Genomic DNA, 26300 nt, shown 5'->3' with positions numbered 1-26300 from the left:
AAGAAGATGGAAAACCTAACCTCACTATGGTGTTCAGAGCTTCAGCCTTTGGGAGATGATTAAGATGAAAGTCAGTAGGGTGGAACCACATGATTAAAACCTGACAGATTTATAGGACGGAGAGAGACCAGAAGACACACACACCCCATCTTTTGCCATGTGATGCCTTGCATTGACTTGGGACCCTGCCAACGCGAAGGCCGTCACTAGATGTAGACCTGGGAGAAAAATAAGCCTCTCTTCTTTACAACCTACCTAGTCTGTGCTATTGTATAATTAGTAACAGAAAATGGACTAACATACGGTGGTACCCTGCCCCAGTGCACTCTATTGGGCCAGTGCACCCATCCCCCACCGACAGAGAATAAGGGCTCCCACTTTTCTGCTCCTCAGGATAACTACTGTCTTTGACCAAGAGGACATTACCCTGCCCCGAAGGTTACAAACTCCACATCTGCCTGTCACCCACTGAACGGAGCCGAGTGCTCAGAGTTCACTCTGTCCTAACAATGTCCTTGGGACCAGGTTATAAAATTAGACCCCAATTGAAAGTCCATATTCTTATTTATTTCCAGTCCCAGACCTGTGCCCCTTTTACTCCTGTTCTTTTGAGTGCCCTTATTCAGTAAATTAAATGTTTCAAATCTCTTTCTGAGGCTTTGTGTCTAGGGAACTTGAACTGAGACCTTATCTGATATATTTTAATACATTGAGAGGAGCTTTACATCTCTGACAGTTTTAGAATGTGTTTCCTTGGAAAAAACAACAATGACAGAAAGCAGTAATTCTTAAACCATAAGGATAACAAAAAACTTATGCAAGGAATAACATAAAGCAATCATGTTACACTGACTCCATGATGGGTAAACACAAAATATTCATTTATTCTAAATCCAAAAGATTGGGTGGAATATTTGAATATCTATTGAAAGGAAAGGATATTTATGTAGATTTTGTGGTGAGCCTTAGAAAGGTAAGCCCACTTCTGAAAATAGGTCAATAAATAATCCCTAAAAATCATAAGTGGTTGTTTAGAAATATGAAGGTAAATATCAGAAGAAATAGTTGCAGGTTTGAACAGAGGCAATGCTGTTCTTAATGGTAAGTCTTATAGGATTAGCTGACTTTTTAAACTTTATCCATGTACTTATTTACAAAATAAAATCCATATTTAACATGGTTATACATATGAAAAAATACATACTAATTTTAGAAAATTCAGAAAATACAAACAAGACTAAAAATAATCTATAGCCTCAAAATCCAGAGATAGTATTTTAACATTTTGTTATGAATCTGTCCAGTTTTTTCTTCTATTATTATTCTCTATAATTTAATTAAATATTCAGTTTTCTTTTATTTACTATAAATCATTTTGTTGGCAAAATATCTCATCATATATGTTTTATATTTAACTTTTCCCCCTTTTTTGTATTTTCTAGTATTTCCTAAGTTTATTATACACACTGTTGAGCTGTACACCTATCAACATAAATTATTTTGGGTACTTTTGATTATTCTCAACAATTTTTAACATGCATGTATCCATTGACTTTTATCCCTAGAGCTATCAATTAAGTTGGGTTTTCAAACCTGAAATCATTTCAACAAGATTTTGTCACATAAGACAATTTAGAGGTGCTGTAAGTTTCATTATCATGAGATGTTACCTGTGTAAATGATTTTCCGGTTCTTAGGTTTTAGGAGTTCGCCATCTCCCTCTGGGAAACTTTTTACTTTCTGGTACAACTTCAAGCTCTCCCCAGTGAGCACTAAAACAAATAAGTCATTCATTTTTCTTGCTGCATTTGCCTTTTCTGTCATTGCATTCATTTCAATCTCTCTCGAGGGGCTTATAATCTTCCTTTCCTGTCTTCTCACTTCACATATATTTATGAAACTGTCCATTTTTCTTCACAAAACATGCATTCTTCTTGAAGGCCTGCTTATGATTTATTTGATTATATGTGCTTTTGTCCTACCTTGGTAATATTGATTTAGATTTCTTATCTTCTAGGCCTTTTTATTGTGCACAACTTTGACGTTTTTCCCCAGATATCCATCCAGTCCACTTTCTTCTTCAGCTAATGTTTATTAATGACGCCCAAACTGCTTAACTCCCAATGAGTTAATAACAACCATCTGTTGAGTCCTAACTGTATGCCAGGCATTTTTTCCTTCACTACAACCCTGTAAATTAGGCATTACTGATATTCCATTTTTCACTACAGGAAACAATTATCAATTGTAATATAAAACATTTGAACCTGTATCTCTCTGAAATAAAGGGAGCACTTCGAACCCACTATACAAAAATTGGAGATGGGAGAAGCCTTTTGTGTGTTGGTCAGTTTTAAACAACTACATTAAGTAAGACCAATAATTTTTGGGGTGCTGGGGATTGAACCCAGGGCCTTGTGCTTACAAGGCAAGCACTCTACCGACTGAGCTATCTCCCCAGCCCTCTATTAGGATTTCTACATTGCTTTTTATCAAACAAAACCAAACTGCAATTTTTCTTTCCATTCTATGCCCAGGACTATTCTTTTCATTGCCTGGGATAGACTTCACAGGTGCCAATTAGCAACACGTTCAAAATCAAACACTGATTGCTCAACTGTGAGTCCCTAACATTCAAATGCTTGGCTCCAGGTGGACAAGTGAACCTAGGGAGAAAATTGTTTTGGATTATATTAGTCCATATATAGGACTACATAGGAGGAAATATTTTTAAAGCAAACTCTTGTGAAACATCATTCATTTTGCACAGTATAATCCATTTCTATCTAAAGCATACAACTGCCATTTCTAAGGAATGTTATGCATTCAATTATTTCAAATTATTTTTCATTATTCGACACCAGCATGTATCTAAAAATTTAAATTTAAATCTTCATAATGTGCCAATCTAATATAAAGGCCCCAGGAGTGCTGGTGATTCCCTAACACTCTTTGTCTTCTGATGAAAAGAGGTACTTCCAAACCATGGTAGTTCAGAGTAGGATGTCAGGGATCGTTCAAAACACTTCATTCGCCTTCTTTCCTTCATTTTATCTTGTCCTTTTCCTAGTTAATTCCATTAAATATTTAAAGCAATTATATCACGAAATCCCTTTAGTTTCTTTTCTTGTATTTATGAGAAAGTGGGCAAAAGAAAGCTTTCAGGAATTTATTACATATATTCGGGTCACAATTTCTCCTTTATTTCTAAATTTTTGTGGAATCTATATCTTTGCCTCTGTGTCCTGTGTTTTTCCCTTCCTTTTCATCTTCTTCATCTTTGATGTGCTCCATGTTGCACCACACTTGGAAGCTTTGCCTGGACCTCTTTATCCTCACCCGCTCTTTACTTCCTCTTTTACACTAACCCTGCTTCCTAGGCTTTTGATATCTATGTGTTTTCTTCTCCCACCTCAGTACTTATCTTTGCCACAGGCATGCCGCTGTTCTCCAGTGACTCTGATAATACCATTGATAACCTCTTTCTAGTTTCTCCCAGCTAGAAGCAGATCAGATCTCCTTTTTAAGTGACTTTTCAATTCAACCGATTAAACACCTACTTGCATATATCACTGATTTTTGCCTGGCTCATTTTCCTCATAATTATATAAACACTAAGATTACAATTGTTCTCTGTCCTCACTACCATTTTTGCAAAACTCTCACACTAGTGTTAGTTCTGATCTCAAGAAGAAATTAACACCCTCTGAAGACTAAAGCAGAGGAAGCAGGAGTAGTAGAGACTTCAGACCATGATGCCAGTCTGCCAGCTACAAAAGGTGAGAGAGAAGGAAGGAGATCAAGTGAAAAGACTGAGACTACAACTTAGTTTTAGACCAATGGTGATTCCTCAGGTTGATGATGTCGTCCATTAGGAGAAACTGTGCTTCATAGGCGTGGGAAGGCACTGGTCCCTCCGCTGTGCTCACTCAGTGGCTGGGAATATCCTAGTAGAACCATGGCTTGGGCAATAACCTTGTGGTGGATCTCCATGGGCGGCCGCTGGGCTTCCAGTCCTCTCTAATTCCACAGCAGGCTCTCTTGGTGGAATACTTTCATGGCAGCATTCTCCAGACATAGCGGCATCTCATGGGTTTGTCTACATTCTTTGGCCTTTACCTTCACCTTCTTTGGCTCCTCACTGCTATTCTCTGTGCTCTTCTCCTACCCAGTGACTCTGATGGTTCCAACAATACCAACCAGTGTTACTGGCACACTGTCCTAGGGTAATGCAGAAGAGGCTTACAAAGGAGAGGGTTGTTATTTCCTGCTTCTTCTCATTATATCCTGGAAATGGTTTTGACTTCTTAGTTCTGCTGATGTAGAAGGAAACACTTCATGGATAAGATTTATTTAACCTCTTAACTTACATGAGAGAATCAGAGCACAATCACTTACGACTAACAGTACATGTGCTACCCTTAGCACCCATGGACTCTAACTACTAGTCCTTGAAACTGTACCTCCACTTTCAGGTATGTAGAACACCTTCAGTATCCATTCTCCTCCTTTGTAAAAGGAACCATTTTAACCCAACAATGGGTATCTTAAAGGAGAATTAAATCTAAGAATGAGGTCTCAGTAACTGGGACAAAAGAGAGGTCCCAGACTGAATTTGCCTCTTCTTGGGATCAATAGGCAGTAGGAATTAATAGCCCAAGCAGGACAATCAAGACTGACACTCTCATCTAGTGGCTGTAGATACACAATCGTATCTGAACAAAACATTTCAATACTGGCACATAACACAAAGTCCTGGTTACTAACCATCACATCCATGTGCCAGTCACTTCTGGAAAAGTACAAGTTAAATTTCAACTACATTAATCTAGCATGATTTCTTCCTACAATCTTTTAGAATACCACTTCATATATCCTATCAGTGAATTTTCAAATAAGGAAACTCTTTAGGACAAAACATAAGTTAAGTTGCATAAAGAAAAGAAGTGTTCTTCTCCCTCACGGAGGGAAAGAGTGTAGATACAGAGTTCTGTCATAACATGCACATCCATGTGAAATCCTGGATGTACCACTTCCTGTCTCATTCTAAAGCTTCCTCATTAAAGTTAATAGCTACTTCAAAATTTCCCCAAAGAACAATAGTAGACTTACTTCACATTGATAAAGAATCCTTTTTAACTGTTACTATAAACATTGAAACAGAATGTCCAGTGGGGGTTTTTAAGTCCTTACATTAGAGATTTAAAGAGCTTATAGCTTTTAAATGTCATCTTTTTCCAGATACTGCCTGTTTTATAGAAAGATACGAAAAATGTCTGACATTTCAGCCAGGGAATTCACAACAGATATAATCATTAAGTCCAATATCTTTAAAGAACAAATGCCCTATTTGTTTTTCATCTGTGAATCTGTACAACATTTTCTTTTTAATGTAAACTACTTGCTGAATTCCCAGGGTAACTTACCTCTTCTGTATCATTTCCTAAATTTTCTGAGACTGTGGAAACTACTTTCTCATAAATAGTCTCAAACTAATTATATTCCAAATACAATTATACCAGGTCTAAGTAAATTTTTCACACCTAACATCTCTAGGTATTAGATGATTCCCACTGTAATCTAGCCAAATATATGTTCCCCATTGCCCTTAATTCTGCTCTCTAGAAACACGAAGATGGTGGATCTTCCAAACACTGGAAAACATTTTTCAAATTTTCTATTCATGCTTAACAAGCACTTTGCCTGAGCAATTTGTCATATTATGTAATGTTGGATTTTTCCCCCAAATTTTTTATTGATGCATTATAACTGTATGTACTGATAGCATTTGTTGTTACATATTTGTGCATGCACGTAATACAAAATATAACAATGTAATGTGGCCAGTACCACTCCCAGCACTTTCTCCAACCTTCCTACCTTCCATCCTGTGGTCCCTTTCCTCTATTAATTTTCATGAGTTCCATCCCCATCTTTCTTTTCCTTTTCTTATTTTTCACATGAGAGAAAACATATGACCCTTAACTTTTACTTATTTTGCTTAACATCATGGTTTCTAGTTCCATTTATTTTTCTGTAAATGACATAATTTTATTTTTCTTTATGGCTGAGTAAAATTCCATTGTGTGTGTATGTATGTGTATATATATATATATATATATATATATATATATATATATATATCACATTTTCTTTAGCCATTCAACCATTGATGGACACCTAGACTGGTTCCATAGCTTGGCTATTGTGAATTGTGTTGCTCTAAACATGGGTATTCAAGTATCACTGTAGTATCATGACTCTAATTCCTCAGGAGAAACACTGAGTAGTGGTATAGTTGGGTCAGATGGTGGTTCCCTGACTAGTCTTTTGAGAAACCTCCATACTGATTTCCATAGTAGTTGGGCTAATTGTTAGTGGGAGTTTTTAAACATCCAAAACCTAGATGTTTTCCACATGTTATATACATAGGCCTTGGGAAATATCTGAGTCTAATTTTCTCATCTATAATATGTAGATACAGGGAGACTAATGCCTACTTCATAAGGCAGATAAGAAATTTACTTGAGATTATGTTTTCAATAACAGCACAGAACTTTCAGGTAATATTAGATGATGAGAGCCATATATGATCTATATATGTAAATTGAGTGATGTTGGACCCATAAAGCAGGGAAAGCCTGGTGTTGAGAACTCCCATTCAGAACCCACGGTTTGAGAATGCCTGATTCAAGTGGCACCCTTTCTTAGCTCATCACTCAGGTTCAAGTGCAAGTACCAGAGATGGGAGTGACCAGCTAGAGCCAAACAGTCTGCTTACCCCAACCCCTATCTTGTTTTTCTTGAAGAAACTTCTACTGGTCCCCTTTGATCTGTACCAATATAAATAAAGCAAGTGCGGTTTCCTTCCTTTGTTAGAGCCAGACCCTTCTGGATGGCTTAACCCCTCACATCTCTGCTCTTAAGATGGTCTTGCCTTTTGTCTTTATTTCTCATATATAACCTTTATAGCTTTTATTTTGCAGCCTGTCCATCCTTCCGACCCAAATCCTTTCCCTCAACCACACAAGGGTGAGAATTAGTTGTTATTTTTTGCACATTTAGACTTCACTTTTTAGTCTTTCTTAAAATAGGGTATAAAAAATCTTTTTCTTTATTAGTGCATTGTAGTTATGCATTACAGTGGGGTTCATCTTGACATAATCATACATGCTTGGAACATAATTTGTTCCATTTCAGTCCCTAATACTCTCTCTTTCCTCTCCTTTTTCCTTCCTGTGTTATGCTTCCTCTATTCTACAGGTATTCCCTCTATTTACTTGTTGTTTTTCTATTAGATTGGTCCCTTATAGACATATGTAAATGTGGAAGTCCTATATGCACACAGCACAATTTAATTTCATTCCACAATTCCTGTCTTTTCACACTCTTATTCCTTCCCCATTAATCTCCTCCTTCCTCTCCATTGATCTTTCTTCTATTTCCATAGGTTCACTCATTTTTTCCCTTGCTCTTGCTTCCACATATGAGAGAAAACATTCTATCCTTGACTTTCTGAGTCTAGTTTATTTTGCTTAGCATAATATCCTTCAGTTCCATTCATTTACCACATATGGAATAATTTCATTCTTTTCTATGACTGAATAAAATTCAATTGTGCATGTATACCACATTTTATTTAACCATTCATCTGTTGACAGGTACTTGGGCTGGACTCATAATCTATTATGAATTGCACTGCTATAAACATTAGTGTGCCTATATTCTGATAGTATGCTGATTTTAGTTCTTTTAAATTAATTCCAAAGAGTGGGATAGCTAGGTCATATGGTGGTGCCATTCCTAGTCTTTTGAGGAATCTCCATACTGCTTTCCAAGTGGTTGTACTGTTTTACAGTCCCACCAGTTTGAAGAAGTTACTCTACAAATGATCTGGCAGGAACAACTCTCTTATCAACATAACTAAAAAGCACATTCTTCATCAATTATTACATACCATATTTACATTCAGCTAACACTTCCCTTTAAAAAGCATAATGATATGACCCTTCTTTAAACCACATTGTTCTGTCTCTACCAGAGATTAACAAGTCAATGTGGAAAGCAGAAAGTACAAAGAGATGATAAAGGTGCAAGCTGTAACTACTAGATGTTTCCAAGGAAAAAGGAGTATAGGCATGTAAACAAATAGCTGTAGATTTTATGCATGGAACATGTATTATAAAAGTCATGAAATGTATATGTAAAGTTGTTAGTAAAACTCAGAAAAGAATTACCAAATGATTTTTCATGAGAAGATGTCTGGGAAGTTTTTATTGAAGAGGTGTTGGATAGGAGTCCTAATATAACCATTTCTTTGTCTTTCTATCATCCATTCACTCATCCAGAAATATTCTGTTACTTGATTGTTTCTATGATTTACACATTAGATTCACAATAGCAATTGCTGCAAACATTTCACTGATAAATACAGAGGCTTCATCTCCCCCAAACAGTCTAGTAGAAGAGACAGATAAGCAACCATTTTAGTATACTGTGTAAGTGCCATAAAGTACAGAAGTTAAAAGAAAATATTGACTTCATTCTAAAACAAGACAATATGAATAGAAAATGCAGGATGCCCATTTGAACTTCAGACAGACAACAAATAAATGTATCTTACCATATGTATTCTAAAAAATTTTGATTTTTTTGGAATTCACATTTGAATGGGTGTTCTCTATTTTCTTTGGCAGCCCTAAATCTGAGGGATGAATTAAGAGTTGCCCTCTGCTCTTCCATGATCAGGTCACATGGGATAAAATGAAAGAGTATGTGAGATAGTGAAAACATCATCTAAAAAGTCTGCAGTGACAATGAATTGTGGGGCAGTCTAAGAAAAGTTGGCCTGGAAAAATAAAGAATACTGTAAACTGCAGTAAGGAATTTTCACTCATTCATGAGAGAAACTAACAGCTATTTGGGAATTTCAGCAGGAGCCAACATGACCTATTTGCGTTTTTCAAATATCATTTGGGTTGCATTGTAAAGAACGAATTCAAAGGAGTGAAATTGGAAGCAGAGAGGAGAAGTCAATCTATAGTAAAATAAACCTCGGCAAGGACATTCTCATAAGAAGTTTGAAATCTTAAAGACAAAGATGTGAAAATCATAACACATTCAAGGAGTAGCCTAGTTTGCAAGGTGCAAGGAATAAAGAAGTTAAATTGGAAAGTGGGATTGAAGACAATTTTTAGGGAGCTTATATGGTAAAGGCTTGACTTAATCCCTGGACAGTGGTGGAAAGATTTTGAAGGGATTATCACTACTATCCAATTTCTCTATTTCGAAAAAATGGGCAAGTTAGCCTGACTTCTCAAAATGGTCAGGTTCAACAAAGTCAGAGATGATTCTGTAGCGAGAAGGAAATAAGATCAAGTAAGAGAAGGAATGATTAGAGTAGTCTCATTATAATCACATGATTTAAGATCCTATGTGCTGAAAATGGCCATCTATCTCATTCTGTAGAAATTTAAGCCTGGAAGTTTTAAAATTAGTATTCTGAATACAAATAAACACCAGGACAAAGAAGCACAAGAACAGAGTTATACTAAAACTTACAAACATTTTCTTCTTCAATCCCACATTACCAGACCATTTTCATTATCATCATCATTATCCTTGTCACCTTTATCACTAAGATTTTTATAGGGCATTCTATGTGTCAGTCTTGAATACCCACAGCAACTTTATGAGGTACGTGTCATTATTATACCCATTTTCCACATCAGAAATTAGAGAAACAAAGAAGTCAATAAATTGGTCAGGGAACATAATGGAATAAGTAGAATTATGATTGAAAAAATTGTAGCTGTATTGCCACACTGAAATTCAATAGATGTGAGTCACTACCTTAAACCAGCTAAACTCAAGTATTAAATAGAACTCCTTGAAGAATTATATATATTAAATATATATTAACAACTGGAAGAAAAACAGGATAAAAAAATACTGCCCTCAGTGCCTATTAGTATGAATCTGAATTAGTTGTATAAAATGAAATTTTAGATTCTTCATAGCCATATGGCAATCCAATCATGATTAAGATGAAAAAGTAATATCTGTTTTATACACATTTCATCTATTATTCATAAACTTTGTCAGAATTTCAAAATAAAAAGATAAATATATCTCATTTCAGGAATGTATCAATACTCTGTGAGTGGATATGAATTTGAGAAGCAGATCTAGAACCAACCACGCAGCAACAATGCACAGACCAAAAACCCACCCTTCAAAGAATCACTGCTCTTTCTTCTTGAGCAGAATGACCAACTGATCCCTTATCCCCTAATGAAGAGATGGATGAAATAAAATACATGTTCATAAGTGTATTCAAGAGCTGTTGTGAAGAAAAGAAATCTCTTAAGATTAATGAAAAGTTAGTGGTGCAGGTAGGCAAAATACATGCTAAAATTGACTTTGATTTTAAGATAATAGTATTGTAGGACATAAGAGAATGACCAAATCCCTTTCAAATTGGAGAGTCTAGAATGTTGATTTTTAATACAAAACAAGAAACAAAACATGGCTTTACTCAACATAATGGTAATAGCATAAAAATAGCTCTACAGCTAGTAAAGTTGACACATAAATAATAAAATTTTGTGTGTCTTACTTTTTAATTGTTTAGTAAAGACTGAAAAATCAATAACCAAAATCTATCACTTGAGTTTTCAGACCTAATTCACAGTGGCTAATAATAAAAGTATGAAACCAAGAATTTAAAATTTAAAATGATCGGACTCATGAGTACTTGATTAAAATCCACAGAAATCCCTCTCTCGAAGACTCTACATTCAGCATAGTCTGAAATAATTCACAAATATAAAGATTTTAAAAAATCAACTTAAAAAATCACAAAGTGGACAAAGAAATCAAATATGCAAGTAATAAGAAGCAGAAACAAACAACAGAATGAATCTATAAAGTCTTCAGCTATTGGATTTGCAGTACAAATGTACTTTTAAAAGTATATTTAATATTTCTCAAAAAAGAGTTTTAAGGCATAAATAAAACTAACCATTTTTTTCAAGAACAAACTGCACCTCTAGAATTAAAAATCTAGAAACTTAAAAGGCAAGTGGATATGTTTGGAGATGGCGAAACAGAATATTAATATATTTGCGATGGTCATAAGCAAAGGACATGAGACCAATAAAAGACTGAGATTGAATAATGTTTAGAAAACATTTTTAACTACCTCCCCTACCTTAGCATCACATCAAAATGGTTCCTGTTTAATAAGAGTAGAATATGCTGAAAGAGCTGAATATACCAATTAAAGGCAGAGATTGTTAAAGTCAATTAAAAAAAAAGCAAGAAACAATTATTTGTTGTGAAAAAGAAAGCCACCTTAAACATAAGAATCCAGTTAAAAGTGAAGGAACGGGAAATCCACAAAATTCTGATAAAGGAAAACAAAATATCAAATTTAAAAAGAGTTATCCTTGTTCATGGACAGGAAGATTAAACATTGTCAAGATGTCAGTTCTTCCCAACATTATCTATAGATTCACTTTAATTCCATTCAAAATCCCAGCAAGATATTGTGTGGCTATTGACAGACTGACCCTAAAGTGAATATTGAGAGACCCAGAATAGCCAGTACAGTAACCAGAGAAAAGACCAAGTCAGGGGACTGACGCTACCAAACTTCAAGACGTACTATGAAGCTAGAGTGATCAAGAGAGTGTGGTACTGGCAGAAAGAATAGACAGAGCAGCATAACAGGCTAGAAAGTCCCGTCACAGACCCACATGAATAAATTTACCTGATCTTTGACAAAGGAATAAGGCAATTAGTGGAGAAAAGATGATCTTTCCAACAAATGGTGTTATAATGACTGGACTCCCATTGCAAAAGAAAAAGAAATATTTAGAAACAGACTTTAGAACTGTCACAAAATATGAATTCAAAATGGATCACAGACCCAAATATAACATGCAAAGCTATTAAACTTCAAGTTAATATTCAAAAGCTTAGATGATCTTGGTTATGGTGATTACGTTTGGATTGTTTTCATAACCTACAAAGGAAATAACTAATAAACTAGAGTGCATTAAACTTTTAAAAACATGTGCTGTGTGAAAAACATGGCATGAAAGTGAGAAGAAATGTCACAGAGAAAATATTTGCAAAAGATATATCTGACAAGGAACTGTTATCTACAATATATGAGACTCCACTGGTTTGTAATATAAAAATAAACAACCAACTGAAAAACAGGCAAAAGAGCTCAACAAATTCATCATCAAAGAAGATATATAGGTTGCACATGACCACATGAAAAGACACTCTACATAAAAGGTCATTAGGAAATTGCAAATTAAAATTAAATAAGATTGCTAGCTACTATACACATCACTACAAAGATATACTACTATCAGAATGGGCAAAATCCAGAACATTGACCACACCAAATACTGGGAAGAATAAGAAGAAACAAGAATTCTCCTTCATTGAATTCTCCTTCATTGCAAAATAGATACTTTGAAAGATCCTTTGGAAGTTTCTTAAAGAACTAAACACACTCTTGCCATATGATCCAATAGTGATATTCCTTGGTGTTTACCCAAATGAGTTGAAAATGTACAAACAAAAAACCTCCTGTATATAGATAATTATGAAAGCTTTATTCATAATTACCAAACTTGATGGTAAACAAGAAGTCCTTCAATAGGTAAATGAACTTAGAATAATTGTAGTATTCTATATACTGGTAAAGGGAACAATTGAAAAAGAAGATATAATGAGAGTAAACATAAACATTTATGCCCCAATTGTAAGGGCACTCAATTACATTAAGAAATACTCTATGACATAAAATCACAGATAGACCCTCAACACAATAATACGGAGTGATCTAAACACACCTTTATTGCCAAAACACAGATTTTCAAAACATAAAATCAATAAATATATCTTTAACCTAAGTAATACTATAAATAAAATGGACCTAACAGACATCTATAGAATATTTTTCTCCAAAACAGAGGAACTTACCTTCTTCTTAGCAGTATATGGAACTTTTTCCAAAATAGACCTCATTCTAGGCTGCAAATATTATATATATATTATATATAATATATATATAATCTCATATATCCTATCAGATCATAATGGAATGAAACTAAAAACAACAGCAAGAAAAACATTAGAAACTACATAAATACATCAAGATTGAACAATACTCTCTTGAATAATGTATCAAAGAAATGGGAATGAAATCAAGAAATTCTTAGAAATGAATGAGAAAAAAAGACACAACCTATAAAACACTCTGGGACAGTATGAAAATGTTCTAAGAGAAAATTTAGAGCACTGAGTAAGTACATTAAAAAAACATAGAGAGCGACCAAATAAATAAACTTATGCTCTATCTTAAGACCTTAGAAAAGGACAAACTAATTTCAAAATTTCAGTAAAAGACAGAAAATAATTAAGATCAGAGCCAAAATCAATTAAACTGAGAATAAGAAAACAATACACAAGATCAATGCAACAAAGAGTGAGTTCTTTGAACAGATAAAAAAGATTGATAAGCCCTTAGCAAAACTAACAGAACAAAATTAACAAAATTAAAGATGAAATAAGAGATATCACCCTAGATCCTTTGAAATACAGAGGATAACACAGAGACAAACCCACAAATATATAGCCATCTGATATTTGACAAAGGTGCCAAAAATATATCTTGGAGAAAAGACAGTCTTGTTAACAAATGGTGATGGGAAAATGGAATAGCTATGTGTAGACAAATGAAATTAGATCCCTATCTTTCATGCTGCACAAAACTCAAATCAAAATGGATCAAAGACAGGAATTAGATCAGAAACCTTACAACTGCTAGAAGAAAAGAGGGCCAACACTCCATCATATAGGTGCTGGCATAGACTTCCTTAACAAGACTCCAGATAGCACAAGAAAGAAAACCAACAATCAATAAGTGGAATGCCATTAAACTAAAAAGCTTCTGTCCAGTGAAGGAAATAATTAATAGCATGAAGAGAGAGCCTACAGAAGGGAGAAAATCTTGACCAGCTATTCTTCCAATTGGGGATTAATATTCAGAATATACAAAAAACTATAAAAGTTAGCACCAAAATAACAAACAACCCAATCAACAAATGGGCAAAAGAACTAAATAGAAACTTCTCAAAAGAAGAAACTCAAAAGGCCAACAAATACATGAAGAAATGTTTAACATCACTAATGATCAGGAAAAGGAAAATCAAAACTACACTAAGATTCCATCTCACTCTAGTCAGAATGACAATGATCAAGAACACCAACAACAATATATGCTAGTGAAGTTGTGGGGAGAAAGAAAAACTTATATATTGTTGGTGGGACTGCAGACTAGTACAACCACTCTAGAAAGTAGTTTGGAGATTCCTCAAAAAAACTAGGGATGGAACCACCATATGACCTGCTATCCCACTTCTTGGTATATTCCCAAAAGATCTAAAATTGGCATACTATAGCAATGTTTATATCAGCACAAGTCACAATGTCTGAATTATGCAATCTATCCAAGTGCCTGTCAGCAGATGAATGGATTAAGAAAATTGTGATATATATATATATATATATATATATATATATATATATATATATCATATCATATCATATGTATGTATACATTCATTCATACAAGGGGAGTTCTACTCAACCATAAAGAATAATAAAATTATGGCATTTATGGGCAAACGGGTTGAAATGGAGAATATCATGCAAAATGAAATAAGCCAAACTCAGAAAATGAAAGGTCAAATGTTTTCTCTCACATGCAGAAGATAGAGTAAAATAAAGAAAAGGGGGGAGGAAAGACAGGATATCAAAGAGAGATAAAGGGAAGATTAGTAATGTAGAAGGATATCAAAAGGAAGAGTAGAGGGATGGGTAAGGAAAGGCAATGAAGAATGAATTCTTTAAAAAATCACATTATGTGCCTATATAAATATACACAGGATATTCCACCTTTATGTATAAGTAAAAAGAATCAATCAAATATAAATAAATAGATGAGTGAAAGGAAATCTAGCAAAGCAGAGGAAGGAGAATGGGGGAGGGGAGAGGGAAAAGAAGGGATGGAAAAGGGGAGTTATGAGCTGAAATCAAATTTGACGCATGTATAAATTTGGAGAGCCCCAACTCCTATGTATAACAATAAAACTCTAATAAAAATGTAAATTAATTAAATAAATTTAAAAAATAAAAAAGAGATGCAAGCATAAAAAATCTGTGTTATATACAGACAATGGAATATTACTCAGTGTGAAAAAAGTAGGAGCTATCTAGCTGTGAAAAGATTTGGAGGAAACATACAAGTATATTGTTCAGAGAATGAAGTTACTCTGAAAAGAATACAGACTGCATGATTCTAACCACATGGCACTGTGGAAGAGGCAGAAGTATAAAGGGAAACATTAATGGTCACCAAGCTTAAGGGGAAGGAGCAGGTGCATAGGTGGAGCACAGAGCCTTTTGCAGCAGTGAAACTATGTTCTTTTCCCTACAGTGGTGGATGCGTGTCTTCATACGCTTATCAAAACCTATAGAAGGAATAATACCAAGACTGAACCCTGAGGTTAACTACGGACTCAGGGACAAAACAATGTGTTATCATTTGTAGTAAACCTTCCACTGTGGTGTGACGTGTTGCTAGTTGGGGAGCTTTATACTCTCCATCATTTGCAACAAATCTCCCCTTTCAATACAGGAAATTGATAGCAGGGGGCGGGGCTAGAAGGGAGCTCTGTGTATTTCCCGCTCTTTTTTGTTATGGACCTCGAATTGCTCTAAAAAGTAATGTCTATTGAAAACTGGGGGGAAACCATAGGAAAGGTGTAAAGATGCATTATATTAACACTAATCAAAAAAAAAAGCTGGAGTAATTGTATTAATTACAGACAAAGTTGACTTCAGAACAAGAAAATTGTCAAGGATTAAAAAAAGGCATTCTGTAATAATAGGGTCCATTCTTCAACAAAGCACAACAATCTTTAACAGGCACACACATGACATCAGAATAGGTGAAGCCAAAATTCTCACACGGCAATCAGAAGCCCTTCTAATTGGAACCAGCATGTTGAAAGGGGAACACACTCAAGGCATGGGGATAAAGTGAATTTGTTTTCTCCCTATTCCCCTACAAACCTGTTTTATAGAGCTGTAACTCCTTCCTTCTGTCTTGTCCCATTAACCCCAAAGAGTTTGTAATTACTGTGTGTTTCCCAGGGAAATAACAAAAGCTGTGAAATTTACACTTAATTCCCCTCTGCCAGCCCTTCTTGCTACTTGGAGTCGATGCCAGTTTCCTCTCTGCTAGCTTTGTGGTTTCTGGCAGCTCCGTGACTGAAGCAGTCAGAAGGACAAGAAGTAAGGGGGCAGCAAAAGCTTCCCTGACTGGCCCTGAATGTACCTTGGCCCTTACATGTAGTTTACAAGTGTACATTTACAATTACATTTCTGCAGCTGTAATAGGGATTTCATGTGGGAAAAAATGTCTATTGAAAACTGGGGGAAAACCATAGGAAAGGTGTAAAGATGCACTATATTAACACTAATCAAAAAAAGCTGGAGTAATTGTATTAATTACAGACAAAGCTGACTTCAGAACAAGAAAATTGTCAAGGCCACCTCTGAGGATCACTGCTCCCAGTCACTGGCACCAGGGAAACACTTGCTACCAGGCCACTAAATCTGCCTCCTTAGTTCCTGCTTCTCAGGGTCCCCGTATGGGCATAAAACTGGATAATGATATATAATGGGAGTGGGGGGTGCGGGTATGTCTCGAGCAGTGAGTAAGAGAGGAATCAAGTTTGGTTCCAACAAGTGGGTTTTATTCATGCAATGCACACTCGACATTCCTAATAATAGCAAGTCACAAATGCATTGAAGATTCACTCCCTTGTTCACCTAGAGTCCAATCCTCATGGACTTACTCAATGCAACGTCTCTTAGTCAAGAAGTCAGTCAGCAAGACCGAGGGGATTCTTCTCAGCTGTAGCCTCTCTCAGCTCCTTGTAAGTCTTTGGATGTCCTTGGGTGTCTGATAAGCAGGAGGCTGGGTGGCAGTTGTTGTCACAGGAGAGGTGGCCAGTCATCTGGCCTTGGTGACAACAGTTGACCAGCAATCAGTGATGGAATGGACAGTAGCTGGGGCAGTCAAGAGACACAGCGACGTGGAGTGCTCTGGTCACAGTGCTGCTGACAGTTTCCTCCAAAAGTCCAGGGGTTTCAGTAGTGATTTTCAGCCCAGTCATGCTCTGGTCTTCATTGATAAAAGACCAGAACACGACTATATAGGAGTCACCACTCAAATCATAGATCAAGGTTCATATCGGCATTGTTCAGGAGTGTCATCCTGCCACACAGCAAGTTTGTCACCAGGTGCCTTTATTTTAGTTTTACAAGTCCAGGCAAATACCAAATACAGCTTATTATTACTGCATAACACACAACTATAGCAATTCCTATTATTTCCTTATCTCATTACAGGGTGAGAGAAGAATTTGATGAACTTTAGATTATGTAGAAGGAAATGAGAGGGAGGAGGTATGAAAAATGGTGGCATGAGACAGCCATCATTACCCTATGTCCATGTATGATTACACGAATGGTATGAATCTGCATCATGCACAACCATAGCAGCAAAATGATGCACCCTATTTGTCTACAAAGGATCAAAATGCAGTCAGTAAAAGATTTTTAAAAAATTTTAAACTGGATGAACACCAAATTATTCAATTAATTAATATCTCTCTCTTATCTCCGTCTCCTCCTCTTCCTTCTTCTTCTCTCTCTCTCTCTCTCTCTCTCTCTCTCTCTCTCTCTCTCTCTCTCTCTCACACACACACACACACACACACACACACACACACACATATCATATTAATGTGAACTGTGCACATGGACCTGTCGTACACAAACCACAGCTTATCCTTAGCTGTTACAGGCTACGTTACAGGCATACTGCATCCAACTATTTTTCCTTTTCTTTTCAGGTCTTCCTTCCCCAAACTACAGGGGAAAAATAATTAAGTTATCTGAAATATCCTTCTGGATCTTCAAAGTAAGAAGGGCCACATCTCATAGCGCTCTGATTCCTTCCATCAATCATCTCTCCAATCTCTTACTTCTATATTTCAGCTTCTCCACCCTCTTTTACAACCTCCTTTTCTGGAAGTTGATGGTTAGCTGAAAGTTACAAAATTCCTTGTTAGACATGTGCTTTGCAAATATTCCTGAGGTGGTCTATTCCTCAGAGAATTTGGTACTTATAGTCTTGGGGCTTCAGCAAAAACATAAACAAAAAATTATAATTTTAATATCCCCATTTACATAATGCAATTATGATCATGTTAGCACCCTGCTTCGAATCTTTAATAGCTTCCTATTGGTGTCTGTATGAAGTCTCATTTCTTAGAGTGACACACGAGGCTCTTCATCACCTAACTCTCTAGTCTCAATTTTGCCTCTCCTGTCCTCACACAGGGTTCCAAGAACTGATTTTCTTTCACTTCCTAAATTAGTTCTTGCTCTTCTTTCAAATCTCAATAATATCATTGCCTCTGCTTTGCTGTTGTTCATTGCATCTGATAATTCCTACTAGTCCTATGGTCTTGGTTTTTATGTTTATGTTAGTGCATATTTGTTTGTCTTCTCAACTCATATATGCACAAGATAAGAGCGGACCTCTTATGTATCTCACCCAAGGTCTGGTACCCAAAGTCTAGCACAGCAACTAATAATGTATAAATGCCCAATAAATATATTTTTAATTAATCAGGTACCCATTTGACTTGAGCTTAATCGTATAAAATTCATTCACATGAAAAGCAATACTGAGAGTTAGAAAGAGTATTATGCCTGTTATCAAATTTTGCATTTAGGTGGATTTCAAAAGTATGGTTATAAAATTATTAAGGGATTCCCAGTAGTTCTGTGGCAAAATACCTTAGCAGGATTTAAATAAAGAGGGATTCAAAAGACTCTTCCAAACATCTTTTGGCCTTCAAAGGGGAAGCAAAAAATAAATTGCTTCAGAGAACACTAAGGACAGTTGTTCATATATTGTGAAACTGGACTATTGAAATACTTCTCAGCACAAGATGGCAAAACCAAATAGGTCAAAATGCTATCATTCTTTTATTTAATAAGTTCTGTCTTTCAGGGTCTAACAACCTCAACGAGAGACTGAAACTACCCTTTCTATCCCTCTTGAATATGAACTCAGAATTTAACGAGGGTGCCGATTTCTAGCCTAATCAAAGATGATAATATATTTCAACTCTTAAATTTTATAATTTAAATAAAAAGGGAACTGACATTTCAATATAAAATATTGGCTTAAAGAAAATCACATTATCTTTTAAATAAAGGTAGAATTCATATTTAGTCAACAACTTTCAATGAATTTTCCTCACTTATTCGATTTGTCATTCTATCATAAAAATCGAATTAGATTAAGTAGGCTTCATTAAGTCTTCTCAAAGCCAGGTTGGTCATTACCTTGACTGGTTATAAGAATCTGATGTAATAACTAATGATTTGTGCCCATCTCTTTCAAAGGAAGAAGTTAAAGTGTTATTCCTATAGTTCTCAGGGTGACAGTGTTTCTGCTCTGCTGTGACCCAGTCTGAAAGGCCCTTGAAAGCAGGGGTCACCATCTCTCCAGACCTTAGCATAACTTACACCCTCCTTCTTGGTCCACACCCCAGCAGCTCACACATCCAGCCAGCCTTGTCACTTCCACTGATTTCCAGTAACAACTCAATTTGCTTCTATAGACTGAATTTTAGAAGAAACTGAATAATCTAATCTCTTCAAGTCCACTAATTTTACTTCAGGAGGTTCAATTCTATTCCTAGCTAATAAAAGAATAGATTTTGCCACCTTTTTCATTTGTAACACATTTAAATATGTGAATTTTAGTTTATTTGTATTTCTCTGACCGCATACATATAATTCTAGGAGTGCCAAAGTAAGTTTATATTTAAAAGAAAGAGAAAATGTAACTGTAAATTAGATAAAGGAGAAAGGCTATAACAAATAATAAAAATGCAGAGTTGGTAAAAATTTCTAACAATGATATTCAATTCCCAAACTGTCTTTCACTGACAAATCTTTGTAGTTATTATAAAGACATTTAAAATTTAGTAATAGGGAATGATTGGCTGACTAGATTCTTTGTCTCTATAATAATATTATGAATAAACACAAAAATTGCAATGAAATTACACAAAGCAATGTTAAAGTTGTTTCATCTTACAACTTAGGATAGCATCACAGATCAAAAAAAGATAGAGCCATGATCTTTTGTTTTCTTTAGTGACTCAAGTAATTGGTCACATGCATTGACTTTGAGACTATCTAAATTGCATCTCTTCCATCTCTTTGACAGCTAATATTTAATTCCATAGGCATTTCAGGGTAAATATAATCAGTATGCTCCTGATTTATTATCACTTAAGTCACTTAACAATTGATTCTAAAAAGTTAGTTCAGGACAAATAGCTTTTTGAATCATTTTAGAATACTTTCAGGACTTTGATGTTAAAGAAAACAGTCATGTTTCTCTAGATATCATCAAGCTGAAATCCCAGAGAGGGAAGGTCAATCCCTAGAATACTGTATGTCTGAAAATGTTTTCACTTTTAGAAAGTATATCCATTCTCCAGTGTTATCCAATCTTCTTTCCCTTTCTGTGCATTTGGTATTAAGAATTTGCATTTTGACTTTAACTTAGTCTATCCAAGGACCTTCCCTGGATTATCTGACTTTTTCCCCATTCACTTATAAAAATGACATCTAATGTAAGGGTAGCTCTTTTTAACTCTTTCATTAGATTCTTCTCTTTCATAATTATACATTTCATTGGCATTTGATTTGTGTTTATATTTGCAGTAATAAAATTATGTTCATAATGTGCACTTAAATATCCACTATTCTTATATTCATATCACTAAATGTATAGTAATAATAAATATAACCCTTTACCAAATCCTTATAGTGTGTCTTAAGAATATTGTATGCATTATATAATTCAGCAGTCTCCACAGTCCTTTGAAGTGGGTATTATTGGTCCTATATTAACTAAAGTTCTCAAAATTTAAGACATCTGAAACTTTGTGCATACTAGAAAATATCAGAAGTCAAGTTGTGAATACAGGTCTTTCTGAACCCAAAGTCCATGAGTCCATGTTTCTCTCTCTCTCTCTCTCTCTCTCTCTCTCTCTCTCTCTCTCTCTCTCTCTTTCTGTGTATGTGTTTGTGTGTGTGAGAGAGAAAGAGAGAGACCAATGGCAAGATATATAATTTAAGTAATTTATGAATGTCTTAAATTGAACATTTGTGTGTAAATAGATTAAACTGTTAATTTTATCTTTCAGTGGCAGGGCAGTTAAACTTTTGTTTTTTTTTAATCTCTAGGAAAGTAAACTCAAGGATTAAGAGGTATCAAGAGAAATTAGGCTGCTGAGTCCAAAGGTGCAAGACACAAAGAATGAAAAAGACACTGAGGAAGATACATACTAAAGTCAGCATGCTTCCTTCCCCAATTCTGCTTTTGGTGAGTCGTCTTAATAATTTGAAATAGACTGTGGTGGGAGCATCTACACCCCAAACTTTAAATCAAAGTTTGATTCTTTTGTTGGGTGATAGTCAAGACATCAGTATACAGGGAGAATATGATAATAAGGCAAACTACACCTAAAAGTTTGTTGTGCCTGTAGCTGCTGCACTGTCTATAGCATAACAGTCTGAGGAACTATCCTAACAGTATTCAATGAATTCATGCAGTTCAATAAAGCCACTCACAACAGTGATTAACAAATGATGTTCCAACATAGGTCTTGGTCTTTTTAAAAATGTTTGGCGCATTATAATTATATTTACTAAGGAAATTCATTGTGACACATTCCCACATTGCACACAACACAGTGTGGTCACATAAATGAAAATATCAACCAAAGTTCATACAAGAATTCTGCCCATTAATTGCAGTGATAGATTGACTGTGGACACTATGGATACAAAATTTCAGCAAAGAATGAGTAAAAATGTTCTGTTAGAATCAATTCTCTAATGAAATTTGCAGGAAAAATTGAATGTATCTGTGGATTGCATATTGCATATCATTTTATTTATTCTGTAAACTGTGTCAGTAAATTCGTATGAATATTATGTACATATACATGTACATACTCTTGGAGGAGATAGAACTGGTTGCTAAATATTTATGAATGCACATCTGGAGTTGCAACAATAGTGCACAAATTTTAAAGATACAAAATCTAGTGTGAAGGACATAAACATTATGGTAATAGAGAATGAAAAAGGTATTTGTGAGCCAATGAGGCAGTGTTCCTATAGGATGTAACCGTATTTAGAGTTACAAAGGAATTATATTATGAGTTAAAGTAGTGGAACTCTTTCTTCAGTTACTACTGTATTGTGCACTTAAAAATTTAAGAGGGCAGTTCTCTTGTTAAGGATTCTTAACTACAATAAAAGAATACATTACAATAATTGCTGAAGTAATACGTTAAAGAACATTTTATACGTAGCAAATCAATTACCAAGGAACTTTGACTTGCAGAAGTATGGAGATTCTGCATATGCATGCAAAATAATGCTAATGTTGAACATCAACAGAAAATGTTGTTAAAGAAAGAATTTCAATGTATTTCCCAACATACTCCTACACAGAGAAGGATATACGAGATTATACTAGAACTAGATCCTGTTGGGAAGAGTAAGTCATATATTTATAGGCTGTATTTTGGAGAATTAAATGAAAAGTTATCAAGATATTTTCCACCCACCAGATCTGAAAATATCAATCTAAACACCAAGTTTCCTAAAATGCCAGGTAGGAAATGTACTCAGTGTAGAGAAGTCCTTAACCTATCATGAGGGGTGGGGAAAGGGGAGGAAGAGAATGGGCATTCCAAGTGCTCCCACGCATTCCTTGGTCATAGGCCCATGAAGGGAACTCCCAGGGGAACTTTCAGAGAAATATTTCTTATCTTCACTGATCACTTCCAGTGGGGGCAGGGGGTAACTCTGCACAGGTGCTCCTAGATATGCCAGAATCTGCAAGTAGGTTAATGTATGTGTGTGTTTCCCTGTGCACGTGTGTGCATGCGTATAGGTATGTGGGGGATGTCTGGGTAAAAGAATGAGAAAAGAAAACCAAAAGTAGGTGAAGATGTCAGATAAAAAGTATAATCCATGCCTTTCCAGCAATTGTTCTTAATATTTACTTTCTAGAGTCTTAAATTATAAAAGATACCAGTTGTTTTATTTGATTCTAGGTCTAAGGGCTAATTTTTCAGATATGAATCCTTGTCTTATATTTCATTCTGTTGTTTGGGTTACTTACACATAAATTCCTGAACTTCATAAAAGGGTGCTCTTATTTTTCTAATTATTTTAAAAAATTTAAATTTAATTCAGTGCATAAAAACATTGAAATTGTGCATAGCAATTGGGTACTGGGAGATGTTTACATGTTCACATGTGTAAGGTTTGAATCACATTAAACAGATCTCCTCAAACATCTATTGTTTCTTTATGGGGGATACTGTACATAATTGTTATCTCTGGTCACCCAACTGTGTTTTGGTCTTGCTCTCTTTTTCTTCTTTCTGGCTCCTGCATCAGCTTAGTCGCTTCTGGATTTCACGCATAAGAAGAAACACACTCTTAAAATATTTCTTCATCATCATCTCACAATAACTGAGGCAAATGCCTTTTCATGTGTCGTATTCTACAGCTGAGTTCTTCAGTGAAATTTTATCTTGATCTCAACATTTCAATGACCCTGACGGGTTGCCACTTTCTTCCTGAAGCAAAGACTATACTGTCACCAAATAAGTTGGTTAATAAAATGACTGTATTTGTTTATCTCCTGCACAGTATCTATGAGTCATGTCTTTTCATCTTCTCCAGAGGCATGAAAATGTATTTTATATTTCACAAACCAATAAAGAATAGGAAAAAAATTGAGATCTAAAATAACATCCAAAAATTCTCTTTTTAACCCTTTTATTAAGCAGGCCTGACATACAAAATGCTACACATATTCAATACATACAACCTGATGATTTTCAACATAGGTGTATTCTCATGAAATCATCACCACAGTCTATACCATAAAACCTATTTGTTGTCTCTAAAAGTTTTCTCCCAGCCTCTTACTGTATTATTATTTTGGTGTGATATGAACAGTTAACATGTTACTGGGTGTAGTGACTCCCATCTGTAATCCTAGCAACTCGGAAGGCAGGAGGATCTCAAGTTCCAGGTCAGCTTCAGCAACTTATTGAGTGGTGGGACTTTAGAATATGTAGAAGGAAATGAGAAGGAGGGGGCATGAAAAATGGTGGAATGAGACAGACATCATTACCCTACGTACATGTACAATTACACAAATGGTATGAATCCACATTGTGTACAACCACAGAAATGAAATGATGTACCCCATTTGTGTACAATGAATCAAAATGCAGTCCATAAAATATTAAAAGCTAAATTAAAAAAAAAAAAATTAAAAAAAAGAAAAAAAAAGACCAGAACTTTTCTTACAAAATATATAAATAAATAAATAAAATAAAAAAGAGAACCAGGGATGTATTTTAGTGATGAAGTGCCCCAGGTTAAACTCCCTCACCCTTACTCCCCATTCCCCCCCCCAAAAAAAAACAGTTAACATAAAAATAGTTAACAAAGAACAGTTAACATAAAGTTTTCCCACAGCAAAAACAATATGGTATTGTTAATTATAAGTAATATACTGTACCACAGTCTACTAGAACTCATATAAGTGGAACTTTGTGCCCTTTGACTAATGCCTTCTACTTTCCCATTTCCCAGTTCTTGGCAGCCATGAAACTCAACAAGTTAAGTATGATCATGTTGTGTGTATCTTTCTGTGTCTGGCTTATCTCACTTAGTATAATATCCATCACCTTCATCCATGTTGTTGCAAATTGCAAGATTTCCTTAGTTTTTAAGGATGAATAATATCCCATTGTATTTCTGTGCAATTTTGGCATTTAGGTTGCTTTCATGTTTTGGTACTGTGATTAAAGCTGAATCACTATGATGGTACAGACAATCTCTTTGAGATTCTGATATCAACTCTTTGGAATATGTATCCAGAAGTGGGAGTATTATATGGTAATTGCATTTTTAATATTTTGAGGAACCTCCATATGGTTTACTATAATGGCTGCATCAATTTGCATTCCTACCAGCAGCTTCCAATGGTTCCCTTTGAAGACAGTAGCTATTGAAATTTAGGTTAAAGTCCTATATACTGTAGAAAGATATATTCAATAATAATAACATGTAAAATTTTATCTGTAACTTGATTCAATATCTCCAAAATTTTGCCAGAAGCTGAAGAAAACTATAAAGATTGTATCAGTAAAAAAAAAAATCAAGACTTGAAATGTTAAGTATACTTTCTTAATACTACTGATGTCCATTAAAAAAATAAATAAGAAAGAATCATGTCAGTTGAGATAGACTAGGTTATGCTGAGATGACTGGTGAATACTGTTTGTTTATATCATTCAGATAAACAAAGCAAAAATTATTAGAAGCATAAATAGCTCTATGAAATTTACAAACTGGGCAGTGTTGAAGCAACTACCTCAATAGACAAACATTTTATCTCTTTGGTTAATTTTATTCTTAAATATTTTGATGTTTTTATAAATGGAATTTTTTAATTTGCTTTTCACATGTTTCATTGTTTGTGTGTAGAAACACAACTGCTTTTTTATATTGTTACTGTAAAAACAAAAAACTTAATAAATTTATTAGTTCCGGGTTTTTGTTTGTTATTTGCTTTCTACGGAAAGGATTATGTCATTTGCAAACAGATAGTTTTACATCTTCCTTTCCAATTTGGATTCCATTTGGTCTTCTTGCCTAATTTATCTGGCTAGGAATTCCAGTGCTTTGTTGAATTGAGGAGAGCCATCACCCTTGCCTTAGTGCTCATTTTAGAAGAAAGGCTGTCAATTTTTCACATGTGAATATGATGTTAACTGTTATCTTATCATGTGTGTACTTTGGTAAGTTGAGGTACATTCATTCTATAACTAGTTTGTTGAGCATTTTTATGATGATAGCATTTTAAGTATTGTCAAATGCTTTTTCTTAATTTGTTGAGAAGATCATAAGATCCATTCAGTTAATGTGGTATATTACACATATCAATTAGCATATGCTGAACCATTCTTGCATTTAAGGGATAAATCCTACTTGAACTTTGTGTA

Source organism: Sciurus carolinensis, chromosome 4, assembly GCF_902686445.1.
Source record: "Sciurus carolinensis chromosome 4, mSciCar1.2, whole genome shotgun sequence".
NCBI lineage: Eukaryota > Metazoa > Chordata > Mammalia > Rodentia > Sciuridae > Sciurus > Sciurus carolinensis.
Note: the sequence above shows the minus strand (reverse complement) of the source record.